General features: G+C 47.8%; 1 protein-coding gene across 5 annotated transcripts in view; it reads right to left on the reverse strand.

The window, feature by feature from the left end:
* Positions 1-20,785, reverse strand: part of LOC145342892 (A-kinase anchor protein 2-like) — a 145,889-nt gene that overhangs the window by 36,307 nt on the left and 88,797 nt on the right. The window contains exon 1 of one of the 5 annotated variants that reach the window (XM_080188450.1): positions 19,482-19,576. The exons of 3 other annotated variants lie outside the window; for them this stretch is intronic. The gene's annotated coding sequence lies outside the window, so the exon portion shown is untranslated. Of the gene's footprint in view, positions 1-6,329; positions 6,366-19,481; positions 19,577-20,785 lie in introns of those variants that run through there. One more of the 5 variants, XM_080188452.1, reaches the window with a different exon arrangement.

Here is a 20,785-nt window from a genome sequence, read left to right on the forward strand (position 1 = left end):
CCCGATCGCCAGGCTTACTCCCTTTCACTCTCACTCGTGTCAGACCTTTATAAGACCCTGGTCAGACCCCACCTGGAGTACTGTGCGCAGTTCTGGTCGCCTCACTACAGGAAGGATGTGGAAGCTATTGAGAGGGTGCAGAGGAGATTTACAAGGATGTTGCCTGGATTGGGAGGCATGCCTTATGAGGATAGGTTGAGGGAGCTCGGTCTCTTCTCCCTGGAGAGACGAAGGTTGAGAGGCGACCTGATAGAGGTTTATAAAATGTTGTGAGGAATAGATAGGGTGGATTCTCAGAGGCTATTTCCCAGGGCTGAAATGGTCGCTACGAGAGGACACAGGGGAGCAAGTACAGAGGAGATATTAGGGGTACGTTTTTCACTCAGAGGGTGGTGAGTGAGTGGAATCGGCTGCCGTCGGTGGTGGTAGAGGCGAGCTCGCTGAGGTCTTTTAAAAGACTTCTGGATGAGTACATGGGATTTAATGGGATTGGGAGTGACAGATAATTCTATGGCCTGGTAGGTATGGATGTGATCGACGCAACTTGTGGGCCGAAGGGCCTGTTTGTGCTATAGTGTTCTATGTTCTATGTATGTATGTGTCCCTTAGTGTGAGGTCTGACGTTCAGTTCCATTAAAAATAAAACACACTAAGCATGGACTTTGGTAATCTGGTTGGTATGAACTTTAAGGATTAACTATAACCCTTCAAAATTGAAATATAGTATATGTACATATATATTTAGTCTGCTGCCTGAGGTGGAATTCTGAGACTCCTGCAATGGAACGTTCTGGGGGCAGAGTGTTTAACTTACAATAAGAATAATTTTCCACTGGAGGACAATTTAATATGATAAGTACCAGCAGTCACTCTCACCTACCCTGTTTTTTCCAAAACTGGAACAGTAGCTTGACTTCGACTAATATAGACTCTCCAAGCAGGAGAGAATTAAGCCATTCAGTCCATCCTACTTGCACTAGCTCTTTGGAAAAGGAACAGTTTGAATCATAGAATCCCTACAGTGCAGAAGGAGGCCATTCGGCCCATCGAGACTGCACTGACCACAATCCCACCCAGGCCCTATCCCCATAACCCCATGCAATTACCCTAGCTAGTCCCCCTGACACTAAGGGGCAATTTAGCAATGACCAATCCGCCTATCCCACACATCTTTGGAATGCGGGAGGCACCTGGAGGCAACCCACAGGAGAAGGCGCAGACACCACACAGATAGTGACCCAAGCTGGGAATCGAACCCGGGCCCTTGGCGCTGTGAGGCAACAGTGCTGACCACTGTGCCACCGTACCACCCATTCCCCACTTCCATGTTACCAGTCTCCACCCCAACAAAACCCCTGAATCTTGCTTCCTGCTTGAAAGCCGCCGTTGAAACCGTTCCCATTTTGCTTTTTCAGGCAGCGTATCCGAGCTAAACTATTCACTAGATCAAAAATATTTCCCTCATTTCACCTTTGTTGCTTCTGCCAAGATCTTATTTTTATCTGTGTTGCCTGGTTATCTTCAGCCAATGAAAACAGCTTTACCTCACAGATAATTGGAGCAGGAGTAGGCCCCATGAGCTTTTCCACCATTCAATGATATAATAGTTGATCTGTGCCTCAATGTCACCTCCCCAACTTGGCTCCTTATCCTCATTAAACAAAAATCATTCAATTTCAGATTTAATATTATTAATTGAGCTCGCATCTGCTGCTTTTTGTGGGAGAAGTTTCATAATCCTATCACCCCTTGTTTAAGTTTAAAGTTTATTTATTAGCGTCACAAATAGGCCTACACGGTCGTGAATGTAGCCCAATCCATCACGCAAACCAACCTCCCATCCATTGACTGTCTACACTTCCCGCTGCCTCAGCAAAGCAGCCAGCATAATTAAGGACCCCCACGCATCCTGGACATTCTCTCTCCCACCTTCTTCCGTTGGGAAAAAGATACAAAAGTCTGAGGTCACGTACCAACCGATTCAAGAATAGCTTCTTCCCTGCTGTTGTCAGACTTTTGAAAGGCTCTACCTTGCATTAAGTTGACCTTTCTCTATACACGAGCTATGACTGTAACACTACATTCTGCACTGTCTCGTTTCCTTCTCTATGAACTGTATGTTTTGCCTGTATAGTGCGCAAGAAGCAATACTTTCCATCGTATGTTAATACATATGACAATAATAAATTAAAAAAAAACAAAATCAAACATTTACACTGCAATGAAGTTACGATGAAAATCCCCTAGTTGCCACACTCTGGCGCCTGTTCAGATACACCGAGGGAGAATTTGGCATGGGCAGTGCACCTCACCAGCATGTCTTTTGGACTGTGTGAAGCAGTGTTATCTAACTTCTTCTCTGAATGCCTTGGCTCTGATTTGAAGGTGATGTTCCCTTGCCCTACACCCACCCATCAGCAGAAAAGGCATTCCTCTATCTATCCTATCTAATCTCCTCAAAATCTTGAAGACCTCAATCAAACTGGGAGACATGCACAACCGCACCAATTCCAAAAGTGTCTTTGGTGTTCAGCTGTTGTTGTGATGCAGGGAGCACGGCAGCCAATTTGCACACAGGAAACTCCTCATAGAAACACAGAAGATAGGGGCAGGAGGAGGTCATTTGGCCCTTTGAGCCTGCCCCTTCATTCATCACCATCATGGCTGACTGTCCAACTGAACAGCCTAATCCTCCTTTCTCCCCATTGATCCCATTCGCCCCAAGTGTGTGTAATGTAATCCCGCCAACAGCAATGTGGCAAATCCTAATAATCTGTTCATAGTTGGCCAGGACACTGAGGAGCATTCCCCGACTCTCCTTCAGATAGTGCCATGGGATCTTTTAAATGCTCCAAAACAGGCAGACAGGGTCTCACGTTGAATAGCTCACCCAAAAGACAGTACCTCAGGCTGTGTGACACCCCCTCAGCACTGCACGGGATTGTCAGATTGATTTTGGAGCTGAATCCTGGTGTGGGATTTGAACCCTGCAGCTCAGATGTGACAGTGTTACCTACCATCTGAGACACACAAGCATCATCGAAATCTTGGAACCCCTGACAACATTCTCACTGCCCTTGCCCGCAGCTGGCACTCTCCGCTGCCGTTGCAGTGAATGGAGTTTTGGTTGAGTGCCCAATTCCCCGTTCCTGTTGGCAGGAGCGGATGAGAGGGAGAATCCCACACTCTTCATCTTGAACATGGGGTGTCTTCCAGTCAATCCTGATTGCAATACCAATCCCATGGACCGGGAGGGCAGTAGGCTGGGTTCTTTCGGTGTCGATTGATTCTCGGGTGTTGGCAGTTTCAAAGAGTTAATGAGGGGGGAAGAGTACAGCATTGCCTCACAAAGTTATGCCCCTTCCCTTCTGAAAATATAAGCCGGGATTTTCCGGCTGTTGGTGGTGGGAAATTAGGTCTGGCCAAAGGTGGTGTGGCTCTGCCACAGGTTTCCTCATGGTGTGGGGTGCAGTCAATGGGGAAAGCCGTAAACAGTGGCGGGTCCAGAAGATCCCACCACGAGCGAACAATGCATGGACGGGAGGCCAGAACATCCCCTCGTGACTTTTAAACTTCCAACCGTCAGCTCAGATAGCTAATTTGGAAATTAGTTGGGCACGGTGGGATCTTAAGCTTTGTACGTAAAGCTATTGAGTAGGGCAGCACGGTGGCACAGTGGTTAGCACTGCTGCCTCACAGTGCCAGCGACCCGGGTTCGAATCCTGGCTTGGGTCACTGTCTGTGTGGACTTTGCACGTTCTCCCTGTATCTGTGTGGGATTCCTCCGGTTTCCTCCTACAGCCCGATAAGACGTGCTGGTTAGGTGGGTTGGCCATGCTAAATTCTCCCTCGGCGTACCCGAACAGGCACCAGAGAGTGGCAACTAGAGGAGTTTCATAATAACTTCACTGTAATGTTAATGTAAGACGACTTGTGACACTGATAAATAAACTTCAAATATATTCTGATTTGGAAAACTCGTTCCCTCCTGAAAAAAGATCCTTAAAGCTTTGTGATGACCCGAATGGAGGGGAACCAGCTCACCCCCTTCTCACCTGGTCCTAACAAACGATTAAACAATCTTAACTTTGCTCAGGGAAGGACAATCCTGGAGAACGAAGCAGACTCGATTGGAAAAGGACTTGAACTCGATCCAGTCAGAAGGCAAATCCCTGCCAAGTCAAGAGTTGATGAGTTTTGCTTCTGTAATGCTTTACGGGAAAGGGAGGGCGTAACCGTGGCATTTGAAGCATCAGATCAAACTCAGTGGGTGTGGAATCAAACAGGAAAATCCAGGAATTTTAACGTAAAAGGATCATTGCAGAGGGCCGGAGATGGAAAGTCCGGGAAGTTTGCTCCACTTTTTTTTCTTTCGACCCTGACTCTTTTCGTTTTACCATTGGGACTTTGAAATAAATTATGAAGCAATCCTGGCCCAAAGATAATTGTGTATTCCATCTCACAACCTACATGCCGATCCTATGTCCTCATTCAGAATTGTCAGCCCAGAGTGTGAATGGATTCTCCATCAGGCAATTTGCAGCACTGCCATCAACAACTGGGAAAATATATAGTGTCTGTGCCAGGCCTGTGAGACTAAAGAGTAATTAATACCCTAACAGTGGGCTCCACATTTCACAACACAATGCAGAGATCACATGCCACAAGCACATTGAAACCAAAAGTTACTTGTCAGCGAGAAACTATCCAGCTTGGATTAGTTTTGAACCAATGCATTTTTGAACTGATTTGATTTCTTATTGTCACGTATTAGTATAAAGGATTGTTTCTTGCACACTATACAGACAAAGCATACCGTTCACGAAGAAGGAAAGGACAGAATGCAGAAAGGGTGACACGGTGGCACAGTGGTTAGCACAGCTGCCTCACAGCGCCAGGGGCCCGGGTTCGATTCCCAGCTTGGGTCACTGGCTGTGCGGAGTCTGCATGTTCTCCCCGTGTCTGTGTGGGCTTTCTCCGGGTGCTCTAGTTTCCTCCACAGACTGAAAGACGTGCTGGTCAGGTGCACTGGCCATGTTAAATTTGCCCTCAGTGTATCTGAACAGGTGCCGGAGTGTGGCGACTAGGGGATTTTCACAGTGACTTCATTGTGGTGTTAATGTAAACCTATTCATGACTAGTAAATAAACTTTACTCTAAATACATTCTGATTTGAAAAATCTATTCCCTTATGAAAAGGATGTGTGAGCTAGGCTTAATTGGCCATGCTAAGTTGATCCTTAGTGTCGGGGGGACTAACAAGGCAAATAGATGAGGCTACTGGATAGGTGCTGGGTAGGATTATGGTCAGTGGAGACTCAATGGGCTGAATGGCCTCCTTCTGCATGGTGCCACCCTGTAGGATTTGGGATGCAAGCGAGTTAGGCTTGTGACTGCAACATGCCCGTGTCTCCATGACCATTTCTACCCTCCCATCTGAACCCTGCCCCAACTGAATTCATTTTCCTTCAAACCGAAAAGCCGGCCACAGCCCTCTCCCAGCTCTCAAACACATCCTGTCTGTTCACAGAAATGATGTGGGGATGCCGGCGTTGGACTGGGGTGGGCACCGTAAGGAGTCTCTCAACACCAGGTTAAAGTCCAACAGGTTTATCTGGCACTAGCCTTCGGAGTCTCAGGCTCCTTCATCAGGTAACGACGCACACGACTCATCTGATGTGTCTGGAGTCACATGTAGGCCAGACTGGGTAAGGAAGGCAGATTTCCCTCCCTAAAGGACATGAGTGAACCAGGTGGGGTTTTTACATCAATGGCCATAATTTGACTTCTAATTCCAGATTTTTATTGAATTCCAATCTCACCATCTGCCGTGATAGGATTCGAACCCCAACCCTTTATTTACCCTCATATTTACCCTGCTAATCCCCTGACACTAGGGTCAATTCAGCACGGTCAATCCCCTTAACCCACACATCTTGGAGTGCAGGAGGAAACTGGAGCACCTGGAGGAAACCCACGCAGACATGGGGAGAATGTGCAAACTCCACACAGAGAGCGACCCGAGGCCGGAATTGAACCGGGGTCCCTGGTGCTGTGATGCAGCAGTGCTGACCACTGTGCCACCCAGCAAGACACAGACAATGTTTAGACTTGGGCTGATAAGTGGCAAATAACACTCACGCCACACAAGTGTCAGGCAATGACCATCTCCAAGGGGGAATCTAATCATCTCCCTTCGACATTCAATAGCATGACCATCACTGAGCCACCACTATCATCCTGGGGGGGGTGGATTGCTACTGACCAGAAACTGAACTGAATACCACAGATACCAGAGCAGATCAGAAATCCTATGGCAAGTAACTCACCTCCTGACTCCCCAAAGTCTACCCATCACCTACGAGGCACAGATCAGGGGTGTGATGGAACACTCTCCACTTGCCTGGATGGGTGCGGCTCCAACAACACTCAAGAAGCTCAACACCACTCAGGACAAAGCAGCCGCTTTGATTGGCGCCCTGGCCTTTCCTGGCCACGCCTGTAGATCTTTCTAAGATCTTGATGATTGGGCGAGGAGAGCCAGCAGTACTATCGTAGAATCCTACGGTGCAGAAGGAGGCCGCTCAGCCCATCGAGTGTGCACCGACCACCCAGGCCAGCTGGGCGCCAGTTTTCCCACCTTGGTGCAGGAAGGGGATGGGGCTGCAAGGTGGCGGCTCACCCTCCCAGGGTCAGTCAGGGACACTCACGCCCTCTGAACAAGTGAAAAAATACAGTCATGCTGAACGAGTTCTGCTTCAGTCAGCCAACAATCCCTGCCTGTCAAATACCCAGCTGGTGAGCAAAGCCACAAAAAATGTTGCACTTTTGGCTGCGTTGTTGCCAGCTGCTGTCTATAAGACAGACGGACGGCGAGCGGACAAACTCGAGCAGCAGATGTACTTGTTGGCCAGGTAGAGAATCATGCACGATTAATGGTTTTCGCCGAGCAAATAAATAGTCTCATCAGCCTCGCTGTTGCTCTTATTAATCAGAGCTGGAACTGATGTCCCTGCAGTGTAACAAACCAGGATCAGCAAATGCATAAACCTGTATCACATTACAGAGACACATGCTCATTATGAAGTAAAAGCATTACGTTAATCCAGGCTTTAAAGTGACATTAGGCAGCGGGGAACAACTTGAAAGCCCCGTTTGCCCTGCCCGTCTCTCCTCTTAATTCACAACAGATGAAGATTCCTCAGCCCCTCTTCAGCCGAGGTGAAGTGACTCAGAAACGGCCACAGGTTAAGTCTGATTCGTGACTCCAATTGGCAGTCCAATCTACCTTCGCCCGCGTACTCGCTCGACTGTTTGCAGAGGTTTTCTTACGAGGAAGGGCTGGAAAGGTTGGGCCGGCCTCCCTCGGAGTTTAGAGGCTTATGTGGTGACCTTATTGGGACAAGATCCTGAGGGGAATTGACAATGTGAAAGCAGGTGGGAGTGACCAGAGCAAGGGGACGCAGGTGAAAAAAACAAGACGTCTCCCACTTAAGACGGAGACAAGTATTCATCCAGCATAAGGTACTCTTCAGTCAAGTAATGAAATGAAACAAAACTTACTCCAAACAGATAAATCAAAGATAAAGGTTTAATAAATAAACTTCATTACTCCAACACTTGAGGCCTCACCCTGGGCCATTCCAAATTCTACCCCAATTCCCAACAGGTTCTTATTTATACCGAGTCAGCTGATCATCATATCACTCTGTCATCTGTTACATAGTTTATCAGGGTGTATGGGGTGTCAGGGAGGGGTAGTACATCTGGTGGGGGAACATGTCACGTCCTCTTCAGGGCGGTTTGTCCACCCTTTGTCCCCACCTGGCACTCAGCTCTCACCTGTGGCTCCCCGTAGCTGTTTGCACGCGACAGTGGCCACACCCCGGGTGATGGCTTCAACAAGCTGGCTGAACCAGGTGAGGGTTTCAACCCTCAGTGAGATAGGGAGATGTCTATCCCAACACATGAAGACAGACTCCGACGGATTGAGCGGATGAGACCAATGGAAGGTTCCATGGTCAAGAAGGCATCTCTGCAAGTGTTGTGGAATGCGAAGAGCAGGACAAGAGCAGAAGTCATCCACTGCGCCTAGTCCCATCTCCAGCCATCCTGACTCTTGTCTTGCCACTGGACCCAGATGGGAATTGGGAAAAGAGAGTGAGGCTGACACTGCGCAACTCTCCCTCACTTTAATCCAAATCAAGGGTTAATCTCGACACCAGCATCATCATCGAAATGATTAATGGTCTCGAGGTCCTCATCGACGACGATGGACGAACAACAATATTAGGTCAGCTGACCCTTACAGCTTGCTACCATTGGTCACACTACAACAGATCCAATGTCACCATCGGTTACAATCTAACAACAAGCAGAGATTTTGTTTTGTCAGAGGGTTCGAGTCTTTGGAACCCCCTTCCCCAGAGAGTGGTGGGTTTTCCGGCCCCGCTCAACTCAAGACTGGAAAATCCCGCCGGAGGTTCAGTGGACCTTCTCCTCTGTCCTATTCCTGTAACCCCACTCATTTCCCATGACAAATCCCCTGATCTACAAATCTTGGGACACTAAAGGGGCAATTTAGCATGACCAATCCACCTAACCTGCATATCTCTGGACTGTGGGAGGAAACCAGCACATCCAGAAGAAACCCATGCAGACATGGGGAGAATGTGTGTCGGGTTACGGAGATAGAGCCGGGGTTGGACCTGGGTAAATGATACAGAAAGGTTCTGCAGACCCATTGGGCCAAATGGCCGCCTTCTTCACTTTGGGATTCTTTGATTCTATTAACGGGCAAACTCCAGACACTCAACCAAAGCTGGAATTGAACCCGGGTCCCTGGTGCTGTGAGGCAGCAGTGGTAGCCCACTGTCTCACTGCGCCGCCAAGCGGGAGCATATTCCAGAGCTTGGGGCTGAGGCAAAATGAGGACGCGGCCACCAATGGTGAAACGTTGAGGTTTGGGGATAGGCAAAAGATTAGAGTTGGCGAAGGTCAGAGATCTCAGAGTGTGGTGAGGCTGGAGGAGGAGACAAGGATAGGGAGGAGTGAGACCATGGAGGGCAGCTGTGAAAACACATTGCCTCCTGAGAGGATAGTCTGCACCAACGCTCCCGTTTTATGGCAGATTTTGGAGAGGTACGGAGAGCTGTTTCGGAGAAGTCAACACACCAGGCTGCAGGATTAAAATGGAATTCTGGCAGCTAGATTTGGGATAAAAAAAGACATCACCTTTTCATATAATATATTGGAGGCAACGAGAATCCCACACTTCTGAGCAGGTTCAAGTGGCAACTAACGCTTGTCCTGACAATGATTCTGACATCAAAGTGTTTGCAATCAAGGTCATTGCTTCCAAAATGCTACACAAACACAAAACCTTCCCAGGAGCATGCCACTGAAACTCCTGCCACAAGAATCCTCCCTCATCTGATTCTAAGTCACATTTTGGCCACAGTAATAGTTATTCGAGACTTTTGTATTTGAATGCAAACAGTGAAAAGGAGAAAATGGACAACCCAAGATAAATCCGTGACCTCGCTCCTCCCTCTCAGTGTAACCTCCTCCAGCCCCACTACTCTCCCATGACCTTCGAACTGTAAGAAGTCTCACAACACCAGGTTAAAGTCGAACAGGTTTATTTGGAATCATGAGCTTTCAGAGTGCTGCTCCTTCCTCAGGTGAGTCTCGGGGTGACTCCAAAAGCTCTTGATTCCAAATAAACCTGTTGGACTTTAACCTGGTGTTGTGAGACTTCTTACTGTGTCCACCCTAGTCCAACGCCGGCATCTCCACATCAAGCCCTTAGAACGCCTCTAATTCTGGCCTCCTGAACATCCTGATTTTCATTGTTCCAGCGCTGGAGGCCATTCCTTCAGTGCCTATCCCCCAAGCACCAGAATTCCCTCCCTTAACATTTCTGCATCTCTCCCTACCCCAAAGACTTTCCTTCAAACCCACCTATTTGATTGATTGTCCAAGCATCTCCCTCTGTCACCTGACACCAAATTTAGGTTGGTGTTTAAAGTTTATTTATTAGTGTCCCAAGTAAGCTTCCATTAACACTGCAATGAAGTTACTGTGAAAATCCCCAAGTCGCCACATTCCGACACCTGCTCGGATACGCTGAGGGAGAATTTAGCATGGCCAATGCATCAAACCAGCACGTCTTTCAGACTGTGGGAGGAAACCGGAGTACCCAGAGGAAACCCACGCAGACATGGGGAGAATGTGCAGTCTCCACACAGAGTGACGCAAGCTGGGAATCAAACACAGGTTCCTAGCACCGTGAGACAGCAGTGCCAACTACTGTGCCCTACTCAATACCTGTGAAATGCTTTGGGATATTTTACTAGGTTCTAGGCATTCAGCAAATGCAAGTTGTTACTTTAACATCTTATAATGTCCTTCCCACCAATCTTTATAGATACAAGATAGAAAGCATTCTTTCTGGACGTAACACAACTTGGTACGGCTCCTTCTGTGAGCAATACTGCAAGAAACTACAAACTTGAATGAAGCCCAGTCAATCGCACAAACACCAGTCCCCCATCCATTGACTCTGTCCACACTTCCCGCTGCCTCGGAAAAGCAGCCAGCATAATCAAGGACCCTACGCACCCTGGATACTCTCTCTTCCATCTTCTTCCATTGGGAAAAAGATACAAAAGTTTTAGGACACGTATTAACTGACTCAAGAGCAGCTTCTTCTCTGTTGCTGTCAGAATTTTGAATAGACCTACCCTATATTAAGCTGATCTTTCTCTACACCCGAGCTGTGACTGTAACAGCACGTCCTGCACCCTCTCCTTTCCTTCCCCAATGTGCTCTATGAACAGTATGCTTTGTCTGTATAGTGCAAGAAACAATACTCCTCACTATATATATATATATCAATCAATAATAAATGGCAATAATAAATCAAATCAAATGGAGGTTTTCATGTTAATACCCTCCCCTCTTTAGGTAATTCATGCATTAACACCGATACAGAAAAGGCTCATTTGGGTTGTGTACTGGAGTTGAGAATCCAAAGCAGCTATCACTATGTTTACATCAGTTTGCTCTAACAATACACCTTCCTTTCATTTGCTGCCCCACTAAGACTTGTCTGACTTCCCTTTAAATGCACGTGACAGCCAGTTCCTCAGTGTCGGTACCTTGGAAGGCATGCTCAGAGTGCAGATGTGTTTGCCAACCAGGGAACATTCTGCTCCCATTCTGCTTCCTTTGAGTCTGAACTGATTTATGCATCAGCAGAATGAGGTTACGTTGCTCTTTGCTGCTTTTTTATCTCCCCCTTCCTCCTGTGTGCCAGAGCTGTGAGCTATCTCGAACGCTGGAGCACAGCTTGGAATACTGAAGAGGCATTCACGATGCGGGGACCAGTGCCTCTCAGTGAGCTTACTAAAATTATACATGACACAGTCGACCCTGCTCTTTTATGAACTTTAATAACTGGATTTCCACCCCCAAAGGGACTCATTTGAAATGTGTATTGGAATTTCTTTCAACTGCAAGATTGATGACTCAGTCGTCAGCCACAATCTGGGCTTCTGTTCTTTCTGTTAACGTGATGCTCCATGGCCAGCGCAGACACCATGGGCCAAAGGACCTCTTTCTGTGCTGTAAAATTCTACGGGTGGGATTTTCACCTCAAGGCTGGAGAATCCTGCCCAAGGTCAGCCTTTGCACGGTTGGCCCCTCCCGCTACGATTCCCATGGCGGCTGGGACGGGGAAGTTCCACCCAATTACTCATGTCCAAACCCAAGTCCACCTTCGTTTCCATATTCTCCTGCCTCTCTCTTTACCTCTCCTATGCTTCTCTCTCCTGTCATTCATGTCTCCTTTCATTATCCCCCCCCACTTGGTTATTCGCCCCCCCCACCATGGCCCCACCAAAAAAGACCTCTGTAAACCTCTCACTGCCTCTCTCACCAACGCCCCCCCCCGACCTCTTCCAATAAGTCCAAGCTTATGGCAGGAGAAGCAGTTGGCTGGGGACGTTGGAGTGGGGTGCCTGCCCCATGGAGCGCAGGGGTGGATCGTGGATGGAAGGAGAGGGTGGCAGTAGGCAGCACCGCGTGTGAGAAAATAAAACCCAGTTCCTTCTCCTTACCAGAATAACAACAGCGAAGAGAGAAACTAGACTTAACATTTTGTCTGACTCTTCCATCAGGATAAAGATAAAAAAGTCTGAGGTCACGTACCAACCGACTCAAGAACAGCTTCTTCCCCGCTGCTGTCAGACTTTTGAATGGATCTACCCCGCATTAAGTTGGTCTTTCTCTTCACCCTAGCTATAACTGTAACACTATATTCTGCACTCTCTATTTTCCTTCTCTATGAATGGTATGTTTTGTGTAGTAAGCCCTCAGAGGCAGAAGTCCCTTCGCTAAACTCTCTTTATTTACAAGTCTGACAGCAGCATAAAGAGTGTTTTCAGTGAGCAGTTTACACTCGGAGTCCCAGAGGAACTGACACGCCTGGTTAAATACAAAGCAAGAGCTCCCTGATTGGCCCTTAATCAGAGAGTTTATATTCTAACACACCCATCTCAGTTGCTGCATAGCGCGCAAGAAACAATACTTATACCTGTATACCAAAACATGTAACAATAATAAATCAAATCAAATTCTTCAGAGTTCCTGACACTCCAGCTTCTAACTCTATGTGGTACCCCTCCTACTGGAGATGTATGTAATGGCATTGGGCACAGGTTGGATGAAGCTGAGCTGCGATGCCTCCTCAGGTGGAATGGCCACTGACACCAATTGTCTTGGCCCACACAGTGTAGATCATGCCTGATTGGCATTGTGGCGGCACTGCTGCCTCACAGCGCCAGGGACCCGTGTGTGCGTGGGTTTCTCCCGGGTGCTCCGGTTTCCTCCCACAGTCCAAAGATGTGCGGGTTGGGTGGTTTGCTCATGCCAAAATTACCCCTTAGTGTCAGGGAGTCTAGCTAGGGTAAATGCGTGGGGTTATGGGGATAGGGCTTGGGTGGGATTGTGGTTGGTGCAGACTTGATGGGCTGAATGGCTTCCTTCTGCACTGTACGATTCTATGATTAACCCAGTTGAACATTTTTGAGGAAGCGAAGGTGATGGTGGAGAGGAGAGAGACTGTGGGGATTGTCTTTGAGATATCCGTGGGGCATGTTCCACCCAAGTGACTCTTGCGTGGAATGGGACGACATGGAACTAGAGGCAATCCTATGACATGTCTCAGCAATTGTTGGGAATCGGAGACAGAGAATAGAGACAAAGAGTTTGCTTTCCGATTGCTGAGATGCACCATGTGGTGTTCCCCTGGGAACTGTATTGCATCTCAGCTTATTAGCATTCGTGGCAACAATTTGGCTGAAGGCGCAGAGAGTTGCATAAGCAAGTTAGCAGGAACTTAGAGAAAAGTAGGGGAGGTGATGGCCTGGTGGTACTATCGCTGACTGGTATTATGCAGAAGCTAATGTTCTGGGGACCTGGGTTCAAATCCCGCCACAGCAGATGGTGCAATTTGGATTTAATAAAAAAAAATCTGGAATTAAGGATCTACTGATGACCCTGAAACCATAGTCGATTGTTGGGAAAACCCATCTGGTTCACTAATGTCCTTTAGGGCAGGAAATCTGCCATCCTTACCCGGTCTGGCCTACATGTGACTCCAGAATCACAGCAAAGTGATTGATTCTGAAATGGCCTAAGAAGCCACACAGTTTCAAGGGCAACTAGGGATGGGCAATAAATGTTGGCCAGCCAGCGATGCGCCTGTCCCACAAGTGAATAAAAAGAAAGGTCACAAACGGATTAGGAGAGTGGGCAGAACGGCGAGCGATTGGAGTTGAAGATGGGGAAGTGTAAATTCTGGATCTGGCAGAGACAAATCACAACATTTTCTCAATGAGGAGGAGGAGAAGGTATTGGGTGCCTCCGTGTACTCAAATAGCAATAGAGTCACAGAGCAGGATTTTCCAGCCACGCTGGCCCCAAAATTGGAAAATCCTGCCTGAGGTCACTGGACCTTTGGACGGTCCGTGTCCCGCTGGCTACAATTCCCCTGGTGGGCGGGATGGGAAAATTCCGCCCATAGAGTTTTACAGCACAGAAAGAGGCCCTTTGGCCCATCATGTCTGCACCAGCCATCAAGCATCTATCAATTCTAACCCCATTTTCCAGCACTTGGTCCATCGTCTGAACTTGAAACACCATAGTTTGCTCTGGTGTTCCAAGTGCTGATCTAAATGATTCCTAAATGTTGTGAAGGTTCCCACCTCCTTTCCGGCAGTGATTCCCAACACCCTCTTGGTGAAGGTTTTCCTCAAATCCCTTCTAAATGTCCTGCCTCTTACCCTAAAGCAAAGCCCCCTGGTTTCTGATACCTCTGCGGAGGGGAAAAGATTCTTCCTATCCACCTTATCGCTGTCCCTCATATTTTTGTACGCCTCAGTCAGGTGGTCCCCCCCACCCGATCCCAGCCTTCTCTGCTCTAAGGAACACAACCCCAGCCTAACCAGCCTCTCTTCGTAGCTGAAACGCTCCATCCCTGGTGAATCCTCTCTGCACCCTCTCTAGTTCAATCCTTCCTATAGTGTGGCAACAAGTGGATACGTGTTGGGAGTTATCAAGAAGGTTAATGGAGTGTTGGCCGTTACCTCAAGACTGTTGGAATTCAACAGGTGAGGGGATGCTGCTGTTGGTGGACCCAGGTTTGGTGACACCCCCACCTAGAATCTCACTCTCAGCCAATTTCAAGAAAGGAGATTTCAGTCTGGGAAAAAATCCAGCGCAAATTCACCTTCATAATCCCAGATTTTAAAGAGTTGAACTATGAGGAGCGGGTGCATGAACTTGGTTTGTGTTCTCTTGATTTCAGAAAGTTGAGGGCTGAACTAATGGGAATGGTTAACATGACAAAACGATTTGATAGGGTAGATACCTTCCCCTCCTTATATCATGCTCCCTGGTTACACTGGCGACCATGAACTTTCATTGGATTGGTCCATGATTGTGTTCAAATGGAGCACCCCGGTGGCACAGTGGTTAGTTAGCACAGCACCAGGGACCTGGGTTCAATCCCCAGCTTTGGTCACTGTCTGTGTGGAGTCAGCACGTTCTCCCTGTGTCTCTGTGGGTTTCATCCAGGTGCTCCAGTTTCCTTCCACAGCCCAAAGATGTGCAGGTTAGGTGCATTGACCACGCTAAATTCTCCCTGAGTGTACCCGAACAGGCACTGGGGTGTTGTGACCAGGGGATTTTCACAGTAACTTCATCACAGTGTTAATGTAAGCCTACTTGTGATACTAATAAATAAAAATTTAAAACTAAACAAAATCTTGCAGTGGTTTGCTGTTGCTTCCTATTTAATTATTAGTGTTTCAAGTAGGCTTACATTAACACTGCAATGCAGTTACTGTGAAAATCACCTCGTTGCCACACTTTGGTGCCTGTTCGGGTACACTGAGGAAAATTTAGCATGGCCAATGCACCTAATCAGCACATCTTTCGGAATGTGGGAGGAAACCAGAACTCCCGGAGGAAACCCACACAGACACGGGGAGAATGTGCAGACTCTGCATCGACAGTGACCTAAACGGGGAATCGAACCGGGATCCCTGGCGCTGTGAGGCAGCAGTGCTCACCACTGTGCCAAGTGTGACTGTCCAGGAAACTCTCCCATTCTTACTGTCTACTATTGGAAGGATTTACAGGCTGATAGTCAACCTGCCTGGCCTGTGCGCCTCCCATGGCCATCAAGTCCTGAAGTGGGACTTGGGCCCAGAGGTAGGGATGCACTGCAAGACCACCTCCTGTCAGACACAGAGGAACTATCTTCTCCAATGGAGGGAAGTCTAGATCAAGGAGCAACACTCAAACATTACAACTTGGCCATTCAGGGATTCTGGAAAACCTCCTTCCACATAACAGGAATAGGAAATCTGGAATTCTCTCTCCCAAAGACCATCAGGGGGAAATCACCTGGGTTGTTCAAGACTAAGACTGATAAAATAAAACAAAACAGAATCCATTTGTAGAAGGAGGCCATTTGGCCCATTGAGTCTGCACCGACAATAATCCCACCCAGGCCCTATCCCCGTAACTCCACACATAAGAACATAAGAACATAAGAAATAGGAGCAGGAGTAGGCCATCCAGCCCTTCGAGCCTGCCCCGCCATTCAATAAGATCATGGCTGATCTGTCGTGGCTCAGTTCCACTTTCCCGCCCTCTCCCCATAACCCTTAATCCCCTCTCTTATCAAGAACCCATCAACCCGCTTCTTAAAAATATTTAGCGAGGCAGCCTCCACCACTTCAACGGGCAGAGAATTCCAGAGATTCACCACCCTTTGAGTGAAGAAGTTCCTCCTCAACTCCGTTCTAAACCGCCCCCCCTTTATCTTGAGGCTGTGCCCCCTAGTCCTACTGTCTTTTTTGAGCGGGAAGAGTCTCTCCACCTCTATCCTATCCATCCCATTCATCATCTTATACGTCTCAATGAGATCTCCCCTCATTCTTCTAAACTCTAACGAGTACAAGCCTAGTTTATTCAGCCTCTCCTCATAGCTCAACCCCCTCAACTCCGGTATCAGCCTAGTAAACCTCCTCTGCACTCCCTCCAAGGCCAAAATATCCTTGCGCAGGTGCGGCGCCCAAAACTGCACACAGTACTCCAGCTGCGGCCTCACCAATGCCCTATACAGCTGCAGCAAGACCTCCCTACTTTTATATTCAATCCCCCTCACTATGAAGGCCAGCATCCCATTTACTCTACTAATCCCCCGAAACTCGGATCAATCTTAGCACGGCCAATCTACCTAACCCGCAGATCTTTGGACTGCGGGAGGAAACCGCAGCACCCGGAGGAAACCCACGCAGGCACGGGGAGAATGTGCAGCCTCCGCACAGATAATGGTCTGAGGCTGGAATCGAACCTGGGTCCCTGGCCTTGCGAGGCATCAGTGCTAAACGTTTGTTGAGTATGGGTATCAAAGATTATGGAGCAAAGACTGGCAAATGGAGTTAAGACGCAAATCAGCCATGATCTAATTTAACAGCAGGCTTGGCTCAAGGGGCTGAATGGCCTCAATTCCAATGCTTACAATAAACAGCCATTTCCTCTGCTGCTAATGTGCTGGAGATCGTGGCAACCAAGCCAAATATTTAACAGGGGGTGTTTATTATCATTTCACAGTTGCACAGACAAAACCAAACTGAAGCATAGTTCATTAATCCCAAATGTGATTAGAAAATACAATCCACCCAACGATATATGGGTAGTGATATCACGGTCAGGCAAAGACACTTCCGAAAACTAGGCCAATTAAGCTGTCGATGCAGGAACGGAAAGAGGAACAGAGCTAACATTCTAGGTCAATGACTAATCGTCAGAAAGGACACAACCGAGAGAGAAAATGCTGGAAAATCTCAGCAGGTCTGGCAGCGTCTGAGAGGAGAGAGAAGAGCTGACGTTTCGAGTCCAGGTGACCCGTTGTCAAAGCAGGACCTTTGAGGAACTATCTAGATGCTTTGACAAAGGGTCACCTGGACTCGAAACGTCAGCTCTTTTCTCTCCTGACAGACGCTGCCAGACCTGCTGAGATTTTCCAGCATTTTCTCTTCTGGGGTTTCAGATTCCAGCATCCGCAGTCATTTGCTTTTATTTTAGTCAGGAAAGACAATTCTGTTCTTCCCCGATAAACCTTCTCCAAACTCATTTTCTGCTTCTTTATTCATCATCATCTCCTGTTACTCTGCACCGGGGTTCCTTTCACTATTAAATCTCTCCTGCCTTCCACCCTATCACACGCCCTTCCTTTTCTTCCCTCCCCCTCACCTCGGTTATATCTCTTAATTTTTATTTTGCCGGTTCTGATAGCGAGCAGACACGTTTACTCTTGTGTCCCTTTGCACAGAGGCTGAGCGTTTCCAGCAATTTTCTGCCTTTATTTCAGGTTTCCAGTATCTACAGTATTTTGTGTTTGTATTGATTGACACATTGGAGTTTGGAAAAAAACACCAGGCGGTGATTTTAGTGGCGTTGCCTGTACAATGAGGCACTGAGGGCATTTCAATGTGATTTGCAACCTGTAGTTAAACTAAATTTGGTTAAATTTGTGTTTTTTTTGAAGGGACTGCCCCTCTTATTGATCTGGAGTACAATATGACAGCATAGCCCAGTGAGTGGGATAACTGACCAATGATTCAGACCAGATAGCTCAGTACACACTCCACACAGCCAATAGTGTTTCCTCATTCTTTGACCTCTGATTACTGATGATCTTGGCGCACTTAAACACAGAGTTGTACATTTGACCTGAATGGAACCAGGTATCTAAACCAACTACACCTCCCCTCAGCATCTGCATTCACTCTGCGATAAGCCAGTCTCTATACACACACACACACACACACACACACACACACACACACACACACATATACACACTTGCAAAGGCATGCAAACACACATACATGCATGTGCATGCACACACACACACGTATGCACACACACATGCACGGACACGCACACGTGCACAGTGGCATTGCCATTGGACTAGTAATCCAAAGACGCAGAGTAATGCTCTGGGTCCCGTGTTCAAATCCCATTCTAATAGATGGTGAAATTTGTATTCAATAAAAATCTGGAATTAGGAACCTACTGATGACCATGAAACCGTTGCCAATTGTTGTAAAAACCCATCCGGTTCACTACTGTCCTTTAGGGAAGGAAATCTGTTGTCCTTAACCAGTCTGGACAACATGTGACTCCAGACCCACAGGGAATGAATTTCACAGTAACTTCATTGCAGTGTTAATGTAAATATTACTTGTGACTAATAAATAAACTTCAATTTCAATGAGGTTGGCTCTCAAGGGCAATTAGGGATGGGCAATAAATGTTGGCCCAGCCAATGATGCCTGCATCCCATGAAAAAAAACACACACACACACACGTATGCACACACACCACACACACACACACACACACGCTCTCAGGCTATTAAACAGGAGAGCTTCCTGAACTCATTGGGATATACAGCCTCTGAGTGTGCTCCAATACGTGAAGCAGATGTGACCTTGCACCTTCACAGCCTTTGCTGTTGGATGGACTGTCCTGTTCGTTAACAGTCAGACAGTTCCAGCCACCGAGCGAGAGAGTCGCAACAAGAATACAACGCCACTCACTTCAGATTCATGATGTGTCACAGCATCCTGTGCCCTGAACTAAGACGCATTCAGCGAGTGGACTGCGGAAAGTTAGTCACAGGCTTTCAAAGCCACTTCGATTCTCATACTCCTCACTCTCCCTGCGTTACTGGCTCGGAACGACAGCCTCACCGACAATCTACGAAGAGCCCCAATTGGTTTCACCCCCCCCCGGCCACAATTCACATTCACGTAAAACACATTTTAGCTCCACGTTCGGAGAGTTAGCCTTCCTCCGTGACTACTCACTGACACGCAGCAGAGAGAGATCCTCACCAGGGTTCCAATGAGCTATGGGGAGCAGCCCCACTCTGCCGTTCCTTCAGCCTGATGGCAGAGATCTGTGTGTCACAGTGCTCTCTCTCTCTCTCTCTCTCTCTCCCTCTCGCCCCTCTCCTCACACATTCCTTTCCTGCCTTCTGGAGTGAGTGATGTCAGCGAGCTGGGATTGTGTGACGGAACACAGTCCTCCTCCCACTTTATTCGCACAAAGAATCTCTTGAGCCTTTTGTAGCGTTACTCCACAAACTATCGCAAACCAACCGCACCCTGCCCCCCCCCCCCTCGGATTGACAGCACTGAGACCACACCTCCTTTACCCCTCTTACCCTCCCCCCCCCTCCCAACTCTGTACAATGATTCTATTTTAATGTTACCAGCTTTAGGCTGCCACTGATGGATTTTGTTTACGTTACTCGAAATTTAAGCATTGAATTCCACCCCCCCCTGCCACCCAACCTCTGCACTTTATAGAATCCCTGGTACTCTGCCTTTTAAACACCACTATTCTTACTGAATGAACACAAAAATGTCCAAAGATGTGTGGGTTGGGTTAATTGGCTGAGCTTAATTGACCGTTAGTGTTGGGGGGGGCGAGTCGAGCAGGCTAAATACTTAGGGGATTAAGGGGATACGGCTTGGGTGGGATAGCTGTCGGCACAGGCTTGATGGACTGAATGGCCTCCTTCTGCACTGTAGGGATTCTATGACTCCATGTCCCTAAATTCCTGATGCTGGTTTTTAATAAGGTTCATGCCGGCAGCACGGTGGCACAGTGTGTTAGCACTGCCGCTTCACGGCTCCAGGGACCCGGGTTCGATTCCCGGCTCGGGTCACTGTCTGTGTGGAGTTTGCACATTCTCCTCGTGTCTGCGTGGGTTTCCTCCGAGTGCTCCAGTTTCCTCCCACAGTTAGGTTGATTGGCCTTGCTCAAATTGCCCTTTATGTCCTGAGATGTGTCGGTTAGAGGGATTAGTGGGTAAATATGTAGGGATAAGGGCCTGAGTGGGATTGTGGTCAGTGCAGACTCGATGGGCTGAATGGCTTGTTTCTGCGCCGTAGGGATCCTATGATTCATAAGATACAGGAGCAGAATTAGGCCATTTGGCCTATCAAATCCGCTCCACCATTTGATCATGGCTGATATGGTCCTCATCCCCATTTTCCTGCCTTCTCCCCATAACCTTTCAACCCATTACCAATCAAAAATCTGTCTAATTCCTCCTTGAATTTACTCACTGTCCCAGCACCCATCCCACTTGGGGGTAGCAAATTCTACAAATTCACAACCCTTTGGGAGA

Source organism: Carcharhinus amblyrhynchos, chromosome 5 (assembly GCF_965287045.1).
Source record: "Carcharhinus amblyrhynchos chromosome 5, sCarAmb.v2.hapA, whole genome shotgun sequence".
Classification (NCBI taxonomy): Eukaryota; Metazoa; Chordata; class Chondrichthyes; order Carcharhiniformes; family Carcharhinidae; genus Carcharhinus; species Carcharhinus amblyrhynchos.